This window comes from Anguilla rostrata, chromosome 14 (genome assembly GCF_018555375.3).
Source record: "Anguilla rostrata isolate EN2019 chromosome 14, ASM1855537v3, whole genome shotgun sequence".
NCBI lineage: Eukaryota > Metazoa > Chordata > Actinopteri > Anguilliformes > Anguillidae > Anguilla > Anguilla rostrata.
Genome location: NC_057946.1, coordinates 9,192,453 through 9,205,565, shown reverse-complemented (window position 1 = coordinate 9,205,565; position 13,113 = coordinate 9,192,453). Strand labels below are relative to the sequence as shown.

The 13,113-nt window shown below is 38.9% G+C and overlaps 1 long non-coding RNA gene across 1 annotated transcript; it reads left to right on the top strand.

The window, feature by feature from the left end:
- The first annotated feature begins 1,503 nt into the window (after nucleotides 1-1,503).
- On the top strand, nucleotides 1,504-7,341 carry LOC135239847 (uncharacterized). Its single transcript, XR_010325514.1, has 3 exons — nucleotides 1,504-1,892; nucleotides 5,513-5,699; nucleotides 5,947-7,341. It is a non-coding gene; the product is annotated as an uncharacterized LOC135239847 (long non-coding RNA).
- The last annotated feature ends 5,772 nt before the right edge of the window (nucleotides 7,342-13,113 follow it).

The following is a 13,113-nucleotide window of genomic DNA, read 5'->3' as shown; positions in this document are numbered from 1 at the left end:
ACACACGAAACAGAGTTCTGGAAAGGGGGGAACCAAGACCATGCCATTAAGAATGAAAAGTGAGGACTCCTGAGCCACTGGGGACAAACACCATAAGTAACGCCTTTATACTGATGCTGAGGAGACTCCAATAGTCACCAAACAGTCTGGCACACACATATGCAACAAAAATATATTGAAAAATATATTACAGTATAACTTATAATACATTTCGGTCTATGGTGACATAAGTGTTTAGGTGCCAGCAAGGGTCAAACCATGCAACATATAACACCACCAAAATATTGTTTTTATCATGTAATAATACATTCTGGTGGTTATATTCAGGCCTGAGACCAAGGTGGCAATAATTGGTATATTTTGCAATATATTTCATATATTATTCTATACATTTCTCAGTACAAATGTAACCATATTGCTCATCATAAATAGATTTATCTTAGTACCTTATTTTCTTATGTCACTATCATGGCTTGTTTGATATCATTAGTATGGGTAGATAAATTCTTGAAACACAACTCTCTGGTCACTTACAAGTTGCACTTGAAGAACTAATTTACAATAGCGTACAAAAGGGGACAAAAGGGTGACCCTGTACTAGTGCTTTCCCCTACTTCCCAGGCTCTTCTCTGGCCCTACTGTCCACTCCAGCTGCACAAACGTGTTGGGTATTAAGATCCACAGTGCCAGTCCTCACAGAGGGTCAGTTAGTTTGTCTTTGGGCCAACCAGAGAGAGCCCCCAATCCCAGAATGCTGAGTGGCTGCCTGTGGTCAGTAGGGAAATGCTATGAGTCACCTCTCCAACCACCCTCTGCCTGAACCCACACTATTTATATTGGGCTGGGAATGGCCACTTATGTTCTCAAAGCACTCAACAGTTGGTCTGTGCCTTTCATGTCCTCAGTAATCAAAGTGGCGAATTATGCTGGAATTACTATACTAGACCCAAATGTATTCAATAACATATCCTGCTCTGTTCTACTAAAACTTGAGGCACTACATTAGTGTTGCATACCTTTCTAAATTGTTTCTGGATCTGCATTATGTTTAACCTGCATTTGTAGTGACTTTCCATTTGACTGAAAAACAAGACCTGTTCATTTGTGGGCTGACCTTCATAAATCAAACAGCAACTGCAATCCATAATCTTTACAGCGGCCCAATATACGTTCTGACTAAGCGTTACCCTGACTCCATAAGTATTATTAAATAAATGTACAATGCCAATTTAGAAGCTGGAGCAGAGATGGACAGAGAGGTTTCAGGTCTTGTCCTGTCTGATTGGAAAGATTTAAAAGGTATGCAAAGCCATGAAGAGTGCTTAAAAATAGACCCAACACTTTTCAACTCCACCCTTCCCCAGGGCTGGCACTGTCCTTGATAACCGGGGAAACGTGATTACATGAACACAGAAAACAGAAGTGTTCATGGGTAACTTGTGCAGTGAGATCAGGAGACTGTATGGGCAAAAGTCTGTTCAACTGAAAATGCAGCAGGGAGAGGAAGATACACATCTTACTAAAGTGCCCATGAACTAAATACAGTGCTTAGTCAAGCTCTTAAAACATACCATGTGAATACTGGGATAAACACATCTCTTTGCTGCATGTTCATACTATTTTTATCTCATTATATGGCACTGAAAAGTGAGCAGGAAAGGGAGAAAAGCTTCCTTTTCCTGGAACAAAAATCTGCTGAGCAGAACCATCTTCTGTTCAGGAGTCTGGATACAAAAAGAGACCACTAACTACTATCTCTGTCTGCAGCAAAAACGTGCTATTCCATACTGTCACACACTTAAGTGCAACCCAGCTGATTTGCTGGATCTCTAGGATTAGGGTTGAGGGGACACCGTTGTAGATGGGAGGTCTTGTATATCTGTTGCTGTGAGGTAAGTATGAACTAACAATTTCAATAGAAGCATGCTCTGACTGGAATTTCTACTCTGACTTGAAAATCTATGACGATGTATTAAAAGTCCCACCCACTGCAAAAAAAGGGACTGGACCTGGAAAGTGCTTTGGAACAATGGGATATCCCATAGTGGAAAAACATTGTCATGTCATTTTCTCATGAGAAAACAATTACACAACCTCTTTCTCTAAACAACATGTTTTCATATCAGATGATTATAACAAATTGTATTTAAAAAATAGAATTCTTTGATTTCTGATATTGTTTAAAAAAACTACATAATATATGTTTATGTCATCATGCTCACCGCAGCACTGATGGCACGCGAGAGCTTGATGATGTAAACATCTGCTGTCTACTTTTTAAAGGATAAGTTTTTTTCTATGGTAAAACCCATTGTTTAAAACCACTCCCTAAGTCTAGTCACTTTTTTTGCAGTGGGCAGGCCTTTAACACTATACAGTAAGACTATGAAACTGATGTAGGTAGTTTGAATCTTTAACCTTATCTGAAAAATGAGTCTGGTGGATATTTCATAAATGTTGTTGGTGAATTATTTTGATCTAGCTTTGTTTTGAAATTGAAGGGCCGGGGGTGACCACAGCTCACGTGGTCAAGAGACAGGAAAAAACACAAAAAGAAGTGTTTGGCTTGCTGCCTTTTATTGGTATAAAAATCCCAAAACAATAAGAATCTTAAATACAAAAAGGCCAATCTGGCAACCAAACACTACAAAGAAAAAAGAAAAAGAAAAGAGGAAAAGAGGAAAAAACTAACCCTAACGCTAACCCTAACCCTAGCTCTTGTCCATCTCATACAGTAGCTCACCAAAGCTCTCTCCCTTTAGGCCTGCGAACCAGGCCTTTTATTAGGCCCGGTGATTAGGTAATGGGCCACAGCTGCAGTGATTACAATGCATTGCCGCTGTGGCCATACCTGTGTGTGGGGCCAGTGCTGCCTCCTGGTGGACAGCACCCTAACTCCCTTCCTGGCACCACAGCTGAAATGTATTTGTTTTAAAGAAAGATGTGCAGAGGGGGGATGTATCATTCAGCGTCCCCAAAGAGCTGTATCAGCAATCTTACTGCACACTATAGCATTCATGCTATTCAGTTCAGTGTTCAAACATCTGTGACAGTCATGTCAAACTGTACCCTGTGACTGAATTATATAAATTTAATTATTCAAATAAAACCAGGTTATGTAACATGACTGAATGTAAAATTAAAACTTTATCACATTTATGTAGAGGTCCTGTTACACAAAATGTTAACGAAGGCTCTTACGTAACATTACATTTACATTACAGGCATTTGGCAGACGCTTTTATCCAGAGCGACGTACAACAAAGTGTATAACCATAACCAGGAACAAGTGTGTCGAGAACCGTAGAGAGAAGTACCCTTCCAAGTGCAGGGAACAACCGCATAGTTCAACTTGGACCCTGTAGGTTAAACTGATTAACACTAACACAAACAAGAACAGCAACAACGCAGTCTATGCAAAAATACAAGCAGTAGTTAAGACGAGTGCATTAACTAAGTCAACTACGAAACAGCTACCTAGTTTCAACCCTAAGCTTACAGTCAATTTAAAGATTACAGGGAAGTAGGGAGGAATGGGGAGAGGTGCAGGCTGAAGAGGTGACTCTTCTGTTTCTAATATGCATGCATCACAGACAGCAAAATAATTCACAATTCTAAAAGAACTATAAAGTTACTGAGGAGTTGTGAGTAGAGAAGATATGTTCAGAGACAACATTTGTTGAAAATTAATAACAAGTCATGGAAATTGTCATTTATTTGTCATTGTCATTGATGTTTAAGAGATAAATGATGGCTAAAATGATGGATAAAAGATGGCTGAGGATTTAAGATCTTTTTAGAGCACATGTAAATCCCTTGTCGTGGCTAATGAATTAAAGAGAGTGTAATCCTGTTTTAGGACAAACCACTTTACAGCTGGATTTGAATAATTTATATGCTGATATTTACCACAATAATTACAGTAAAATAAAATGTGAATCTATTTGCTATCTATTACTTTATCATGAACAAATACAATAAATCATTGGCACATTAATATTCTGTCATCAATAAAACCATTTACTTCAAATGTTAATGGAGTGACTAACCTACCACAGTCCTAGTTACATTTTTTGTGTTGTATCCAATGAGTGTCTGTGAATGTGTGAAGTTTTTTTATAGACAAATGACATTATACAGTATATGTGATCATATTTCAATTATACTTTTCATAGGTTAGCTACTTGCATTTGACTGCCTCAATGTTAAATAATTGTATAGTTCCAGACAAACTTTACTGGAACTGTGTCACCTCTGAATGTCCTCCAAAATTGTCTTTGCCCCGCTTTTTCCACAATGAGAAAAGAAACCCAAACAAAGGGAAAACATAATCTGAATGTATATTTTATTTGATTGCTTCAGGTTATGATTTTTAACATTTTTGACTTTAGTATCAACATTTTCAAACCCAGAAAAGCACTTCTATCCATAGTCCTTTGTGTATTTCCATGTTCATTGAAATGCTTTTAAGGGAAGTGACCGAGCCCATCTGTTCTTTCATCTCACACAGTGAGTAGACAGACACCAGGCTGGCGTCTGCCTTACTGGGTGGAGGACATCCTGAGCTTGAAAGCCTCCACCTTCCTCATGCATTAATGTAACCCCTGCTATTTGATACCCATACCATCAATGGGCAGGAACATAATGTAACTCCTGCTATTTTATACCCATACTATCCGGCCCCACGATGGTGGAATGACCTCCCTGTGGAGGTCAGAACAGCTGAGACTGTGAACAATTTCAAACGACGACTGAAGACCCACCTCTTCAGGCTGCACCTCTCTCCATCCCTCCCTTCCCCCCTGTAAATGACTAAACTTATGGTTGTAACTAGGCAGCTGTTTCATAGGTTACTTAGTTGATGCGCCTGTCTTAACGACTACTTGTATTTTTATTTATTTTTATTTTTCCATAGATTGCGTTGTTGCCGTTCTCGTTGTTAGTGTTAATCAGTTTAACCATCAGGGTCCAAGTTGAACTGCGGAAATGCGGTTGTTCCCTGTACTTGGACCGGTACTTCTCTCTAGGGGTTTCGTCATACTTGTTCCTGGTTATGGTTATACACTTTGTTGTACGTCGCTCTGGATAAGAGCGTCTGCCAAATGCCTGTAATGTAATGTAATGTAATGTAATGTATTAATGGGCAGGAACATAATTTAAAATGAATATATGTAGCCAGTCAACAATGGCTCACAATCTAACACAACTATATGAAAATGATGAATTAATGCATGGTAAAGATTGAATTACTGTCCTCCCAGACCACAGCAAATCTGAGCACGGTACAAGAGAACAGAAACATAGAAGTTCACAAAAGAGTGCAGTTATCCACTCTCTGGATTTCAGCATACATTTGTCTGCTGCATTCTATTAAGATTTGTCCTGACTCATATTTAATCAGGATAATAATTTTGTGTTCTTCATCCAAAATACAGTTTGACAAATCCAGAGATCTCCTCGTTAAGTTTAATAAATTGTGTTTGCATTGTCTGCATGTATCAAGCGGTTACAGGGCACTGTGGATTGACAACTGAGAGAAGAGATGGGTGTGAGCTGAAGCCTGATTGAAACACATCTCATCATGTGAAACAACAGCCAATCATAATCTCATCATCTACATCACAATCAATTGTTTGGTCAATGAAAAGCGGACAAGTTGATCGTGGAAAGCAAAACCTAAACAAATGTTGGAGTGATGTGTAAGTCATTTTCTCGTTGCCATCTTCAGGACCATCCAAACATGCATTAGTGTTTGGCTGAATTGGCAAGGCAGCCTTATAAATCAGTCTGCCCAAAATAAATCCTTGCTTTACTTTCTACTATGAATACAGGTACAAGGCTTTTTTATATATATGGTAAAATATTCTGACAATAAGTTCTCCATACGTATTTTAAGAAATAACCCTGGGTACACGTTGACACTTTTTTCATTTTTATTGATTACAGAGGCAGTGCAGCTCATCTGGAAGAGGGATACTGGGAACTAAGTGAATAATTGCTTTCAGAGAGGCCCATACCCCCAGCAGCCCACTGTAGACCGACTGCTGGGTCTGCTTTTCAGCATGCAGCAGAATGACAAAAAAAAAGGAAACTTGGAGATGTCATCTGCTTTCAGGCTTAAGTGTGATCCCTTCTAAATGTTTTTACCAGAAAGAAACCCACAGGGATTCGAGAACTAGCTTTCTAAGGAGTCTCAGGGAGGTATTGAGAAAACTTGCGGCTTCTCACATTTCACTTTTCCCAAAGAGACGAACAAATAGCTGAATTCAGTAAACAGCTATGTGTGAATTTGAAGGGATTTTGAGGTGTAACAGAATTTGCACACTAATTTATTATTTAGCTAGAATTTGGTAAGGAGCAAAAGAAATACAGTGGAAAAATAAATCTGGGGATTGAGCAACCAAGTATATTCTGGCTCTGTCTGCAGTATTCCACTATGATACAATTCAACCACAAAATCTGCTTCATGTGTAGGGATCACTTCTAATGAAGACATGTTTAAAATATCTGAAGACTTGCAAGAAAATTAGTCTGTTGAAATGGAACAGGGTGATTGGTCACATTCATTTTCAGTACCTGATTACAAATGACAAAATTGATAATTCAGTTCTTATTACAACGTCAAGCAAAACATACTATATGTGATGGGAGACTTGTCCAGCTGCAGCACTGGTTTTCAATGTAGTGACAAGCCCTGTGGTTTAGTATCACAATCTGACCATGCCAGTGCTGACTGTGGCCAGCTGCAGCCCACAGATGCAGCACATTATTGGCCACAGTGTTGGCTGGTCAGGCTTCTGTAGCATGCCGGCAATAACAGTGTGAAGTGCCCTTTACTGCAATATCTGTATAACCCAGCAGGTGAACTGTAGCATGAAAGTGATGGACAAACTGACAGAGGACACTTCGGAGGTAGGACAGATCCAGAGGAACTGGGAATCAGATTTTGTAAATAAATAAAAATAATAATAATTAAAATGTTTCGTGCAGAAACAGTGTGTACATATAAACCGAGTGTGCCTCACACCCAAACCACACCAGTTATGAGAAAGTGTTTAAGCACTGATGTCATCTTTCAGCATTGATGCCAAGTTAAATAACTTACATTTCCAAACACTACCATACTTCTACTGTATAAGGAATGTCTCCCTGTAATGTATGTTGGATAACAGTGCATAGACAAGACAGCTTAATGTTCACTCACTCCCCTGATAGATAACCTGATGAACCTGGGGTCTGTGTGTGAAGGGCAGATGGTGTTTCAATGCTGGGCGTGGTGGTGTGTTTCCATGCTATTCAGCTACAGTTAACTACTTAACATTTAGTGCAGAGCTTGTTCAACCCCAGTGAAATAAGAGAAGACTTGTGTGTGTATGATACATTGTGTATGATGAATTTATTGCTTACACTTACATTCTTCATTGCTGACCATAAATCTTGTATAATTGTGCAGTAGCCTCAAAGTTTCCAGAAATCTGAAAACTGAATATAGTGATCACTGCTCATACATTGACTGTAATGATTGGAGCTAAATGATAGCCTTTTAAAAATGTTTTAGGGCAAAATCACACTGTACAGAAGTGGTCATCATGGATGTGGATGTGCTCCACTGCAATTGTTTTTAAAACTTCATATTTGGCTTGATTTAAACAGGCCCCCACATCCTCTGAAACTGAACCATTGAATGCATGCTTGTGGATTTTATTGCAGATGGGGATCTCTTTCATTTATAAAAATGGTAATATGATACTGTAAGATGGTTATTCATACACAATTCAGTCGAGGTAGCTGGCCATTTCCCGTGACTTGGACAGACTGGACAAGCAGCACAGAAAGAAGCTCAATGCTGGTAAAAGTCTCTATAAGCCAGTATAAATAAGGATGTTCTCCCTGGGGCAGGGCAGTTGAATATCAGAGGAATAGTCTGTGTTTGTACAGGATGCAATAGGAAGAAAGACCGTCTTTCTTCCACTCGATATTATACAACAACATTATTCTATTATAAGAACTTTCATTTAAACAATGATACCCATTCATATCTAGCACTAAAATAGCTCTTCAGATCTCCACTAAATATATACTTTTTAGTAAAAATCCAACACCCTTGATGACTCAAAGGACGTAATCACACATGCAGTAAAATGTTCACTTGATGTGAATCAAATTACAAAGCAGAAAGTTTGTGTGGCAGGTTAATAATGGCAAGCAATCAGCAAACAGGAGTTTCCTGGTGTTTCAGAAGATTAGCACATGAGAGGTTAACAATGTTTGCTTTTCCCGTTTCCTCACACTCTACCTAATGATGCTTGAGCCTTTATCCTATCGATATTTTGCTTTTATTGTGGTGATTATTTGGAGTCATGCTGCTAAAGAGTTTACCTTTCTTTGTAAACCTGGTCAGGGTGGACTCTCTGTGGTATCAAACACACACAGTCTTGTAGAGCCACTGTAGGGCTGAATTTCCTCTGCTCTAGCAGCATTGTTTTAGCCATCTACAGAGCAACACAAAGCTTCAGCAAAACAAAGCTTCAGTACAAACATACAGTATTAAATATGAAATATTAAAACATATTGCATTCAATACTATCTTGTTTATAAATGCATAAAAAGTGATAGCTCAGGACAAAATATAGCTTCAGTGCTAAAACATGCAGTTGGGGTTATACTGTACATTATTACCAGTAGGATTGACAATCTAAAATGAGTAATACCTTCTTTTTTAAAAATATTGGATGAGGAAAGAGAACGCATGCAATGGATGCTGGCATTCATGAATTTTGTTACATTTTTTTGTGGGAATAAAAACTGCAGAATGACTGATCCGGGTATCAATGTTCTAAAAATATTTTTTAATGCTACCCCATGAGTGGTGGAGCACTGCAAAGTGAACCCAGTGTAATATAGGAGACATCAAGTTGTCACAACAACAACTCAATAACATCATGCACTGAAAGATTTCACAAACCCACCTACACATTTTAACTTCTTCGATGGTTTTTTCTTAAAGATAACTATTCATTATATTTACAAAATGTAAAATAAGGCAGTGAAAATCCAATTCCGGTTTGTCTGGGTCCCATGGTCTGGTGTCAAGTCTAGATCTTACCAGTGTCGACCGTGCCAGCACCAACCATGGCCAGCAGGCACACAGCCTGCATACCTGGCACCAAGGGAGGAAGGATTTCATACGGCAAGACTGTCTGCGCCTCCGTGCATCGCAGACCTCATCTGATCAATTAGGCACCTGCAGTCTGTGTGAAGCAGCTGTTCTTACAGTGTACTCCTCCAACATTATGACTGCGCAGGTCAGTGAAAAGAAGTTCTGGCAACACATGCTTTGGAGCATACTGAGCTGCACTCAAATGGACAGCAATGAGCCCATTCCAACAATGAGACAGGCCTCGAAATACAAACGGATATTGAAAATGAGGGGAAAGACCCGTAAAAATCAGAGTTTAAAACTATTCAAAGAATGGAAAGTAAGGCAAAGTGAGATTTTCTTTATTTATTCTTTCTGGCCGTAACCTGAGCAGCATCCAATATTTTCTGGATGTCAAAAGTTATATGTAGTCCTTTAGCCTCCTTTCCCAGTTTGGCAAGATATTGCAAGATTGTGAAATACATCACAACATCCTCCTTAATATGGATTTTTATGGTGATGTACCAAGCTTTTAGTTTCTTCATTTCTGTAATGGAATTTGGTAAGTCGTCTATTTATGGTGACACAGTACAGCACTCACCAAGCCCATGATAAGAGACAGAGAATATGATTGTTCATACCTCACTGTGAAACAACAGACCAGTGAAACACTGTGTTGTAAATCCCTGTATATCTGGCTGCTCTAAGACTGGAGGTATAGTGAACACCCCAAAAGACAGATAGCTCAACCTAAAAGCGATACATTCTCCATTTCAGCTACCAGCCTGCTAAAACCTTAGGGTACAGAAAATTATAGCACAAGACTAAGTTTTCCAAATAGTGGTGCAGGCCTGTGGCATCAGTAATGCTGTTATGGCTGCAGCAAGAGGGTAGTCAAATTATAGCACTGTCGGTTCAAACCCATATGTGACACTGCACTACTTTTAAGGTAGGTACCAACCCGAATAGCACTGGTAAAACCAAGCTGTACTCATAAATAATAGTGTAAGATATGCTCTGCATGTTGAAGAAAAACTGTGAATAATTAATACACTACAACTGTAATTGTGAACAGATGTTATTCAGTTTGTTTGCCTTTGAGAACTACTTTCATCAGAGGATTGCTCCATAAACAGATCAACAATTAGAAAAAAATGTTGATACCACATTTTTTTTTTTAAATGGTGGTTTTGGATATACAAGGTCTTCATTAATCACTGTCTGAGCCCACAGTCTTTTCTGCATGAAATTCTGTTAATGAGCTGGAGTTGAACTCTCAACAACTCTAGGAGCAGCAATGTAGTGCAATACATAATTGGGCTTCTCCAGCACATACCCTGAGTGCATCACTCGAACATTACAGATTCAGTACAGTGTAGTAGGCCAGCTTTTGCTCAACAGGACAGCTATACCAGAAAAATGGTAAAAAATGTATTATCTTTGGAAGAATTTCTGACATGAATAACTGACAGTCAGCTGTACTTTTTAACATGCAAGCTAACACGGTTGTGGAACATTTTGTGCCATTTTGCCATTTTGTGGTTTAAATTTTGTTTCTTATATAACTAGTGGAGTGGAATATGTTTGTGTTTGTGTGTGTGTGTGTGTGTGTGTGTGTGTGTGTGCAATGTGTGTGTGTCTATCCTACACTGCAATATTAAACATGAAGGGTCATATACAGCAGTTTCATGAAAAAAATGTGCATTACATGACTGCATCTCACAAGCAATTGTTACAAATACGCCCCCATAGGACAAACTGCATGACTGGACAAACTGCTCTATGTAGTGATGACACTGTATTAAAAAATGTTTCTTGACATCAGTACAGAATTTTCCTTTGCCACTTCACTTGAATATATATGAATATATTTTCAGAATCGGAATGCAGTCAAGAGATTGCTACAGTATATTTCATTAGTACACAATCACGCAATGCATTACACAATTTTGAAAGCAGTATGGGACACAAAAATGTGGTAATATTCAAAGCAAGGATTTAAAACTGGATGTGCTCACTTGCAGCCAAAGCAAAATAGATTTTATTGCCTATTCTTAGATCCAAGAAATGTGGTGTAGTTCTGGTATTTGTTTAATTTGACTATTTCATACAAAATGGAAAAACAAAAAGGTACAGATCTCAAGGATAAACCACACAAACCCATTTCAAAATACATTTTCATTTTTTCTGAGAGAACCATAGGGTTCTGTGGCTCGATAGGTGTGGCAATTCCAAAGGGTTTAGATTCAATGGGGCATTGTGAATAATGAAAGGCCACAGATATGTCATGTAATTAGTTTCAATGACAAATTTGCCCTTTTCTGCAATTAATCTTCATGAATATTGTGCCAAGATGAACATTATTTCCACCCCTTCAAATAGATCCAAATTTGATTGCACTGACATTGAGGGACTGAATAGGTCCATAGCCCACAAATACCTCCAACAGAGCATTGACTGTTGGCATCAACACCACATTTATGTAGCAACAGACCACTTGACTCTCCCCCAGGAAATGAACATTCCCTCTGTTGTCTGGGGAAAGAGTGGACTCGGTCATTTCAAAACAATTGGCACAAATTTACTTTTTGAAGATAGACAGACAAAGGTACAAGTCCCTGTATTAGGGGATTTTCAAAGCATGAACGTTACCAGTGTAAACACAGTTGCTGTGCAGTCATTCAGAAAATCCTAACCAGGGTACAATAGAAAATAAGAGACGAGTAGTAGTTCCACAAATATGCAGACCGCTGTATCAGAATCCCAGACTGAGATGTGGTTATACTAGGGCAGTGCTATGTGGTGATCAGAGGAACTTAAGTCCTATATTTCAGGTGAGAGTTGCATCTTCAACAAGACTGCACAACTCTGACAGCCTGACAGAACTCTAAAAACATTGAGATTATTTTCCCAGAGTGCAGTGTATCTCTGCCATATAGATCCCAGAGGCTACATTGGAGCAGAAAATGGCTGAGATCGATACAGATTGATACAGACACTAACATAAGGCACGTAGTGTGTTAGTGCTGCTAACTGTGGCACTAATACAGCATGCTATAGAATGATGCTGCTCTATGAAAGTATGGGTAAGGTGACCACCATGCCCAACCAACATGTCACTGTGTCTTCTGCTCACTTTATTTAATAAACCTATACATCACCTAATACAATGTAGGTCCTATTATAGTTCTGCAGTAGGTAGAACTCATGATTGCTCTGGCTACCCAAGAAGAACAGTCGCACACTGGAACAAAGCCCAAACTTTTATTTCTTTGTTTTAAAAACTCCAAGTCCTTGAATGCATGTTCTCTTGGCACGTTTATCATCACCAGATGTTGAAAACAGCCACTCTGGACACCAGTTTCCTTTCCTAAACTTCACTGAATGCCAGCAGAAAATGAGCCTTTATTCATAACAGCTTGACTCCTAGCTCCTCTCTCACGTAAACAATATGTGTCTGTTTGTTTAATGTCAAATCCTGATTTTGTGAAATGACAAGCATTATTCAGAGTACATGAGCTAAGTCTCAGATTTACGGAAATCATTTTTTGTTGCCTTGATAGATAAAAAGAAAAAGAATGAGTTTCAGGGAACTTTCATTTTTTAGCACACAACTCGACTAAGACAGCTAAAATTCCACATGTACTGGTATTTAGTAGAGAAGCGACACAAGGATAGTACCATGGTCAACGCACAATTTCTGTGCCACACTTGTGCATCATGATACAGTTTTTTATTGTTACTGTAGAATGCATCAATGGTTAAACAGCACTATTGCAATAAAAAATGAATGGCAACAATTTACATACAAACGTTTAAACTGCAAACATCTGTCACCGGCTCCTCTGTTTCAGAAACAAGCCACCAGTACAGGCGTTGGGTGCTGTCAATTGGTGGACTGGCATGTTTACCCCCAAAGCTCTGGATGGCACACAAGGCCTTGTGGGAATTTACTAAGAGGGCATAAGAGGCTG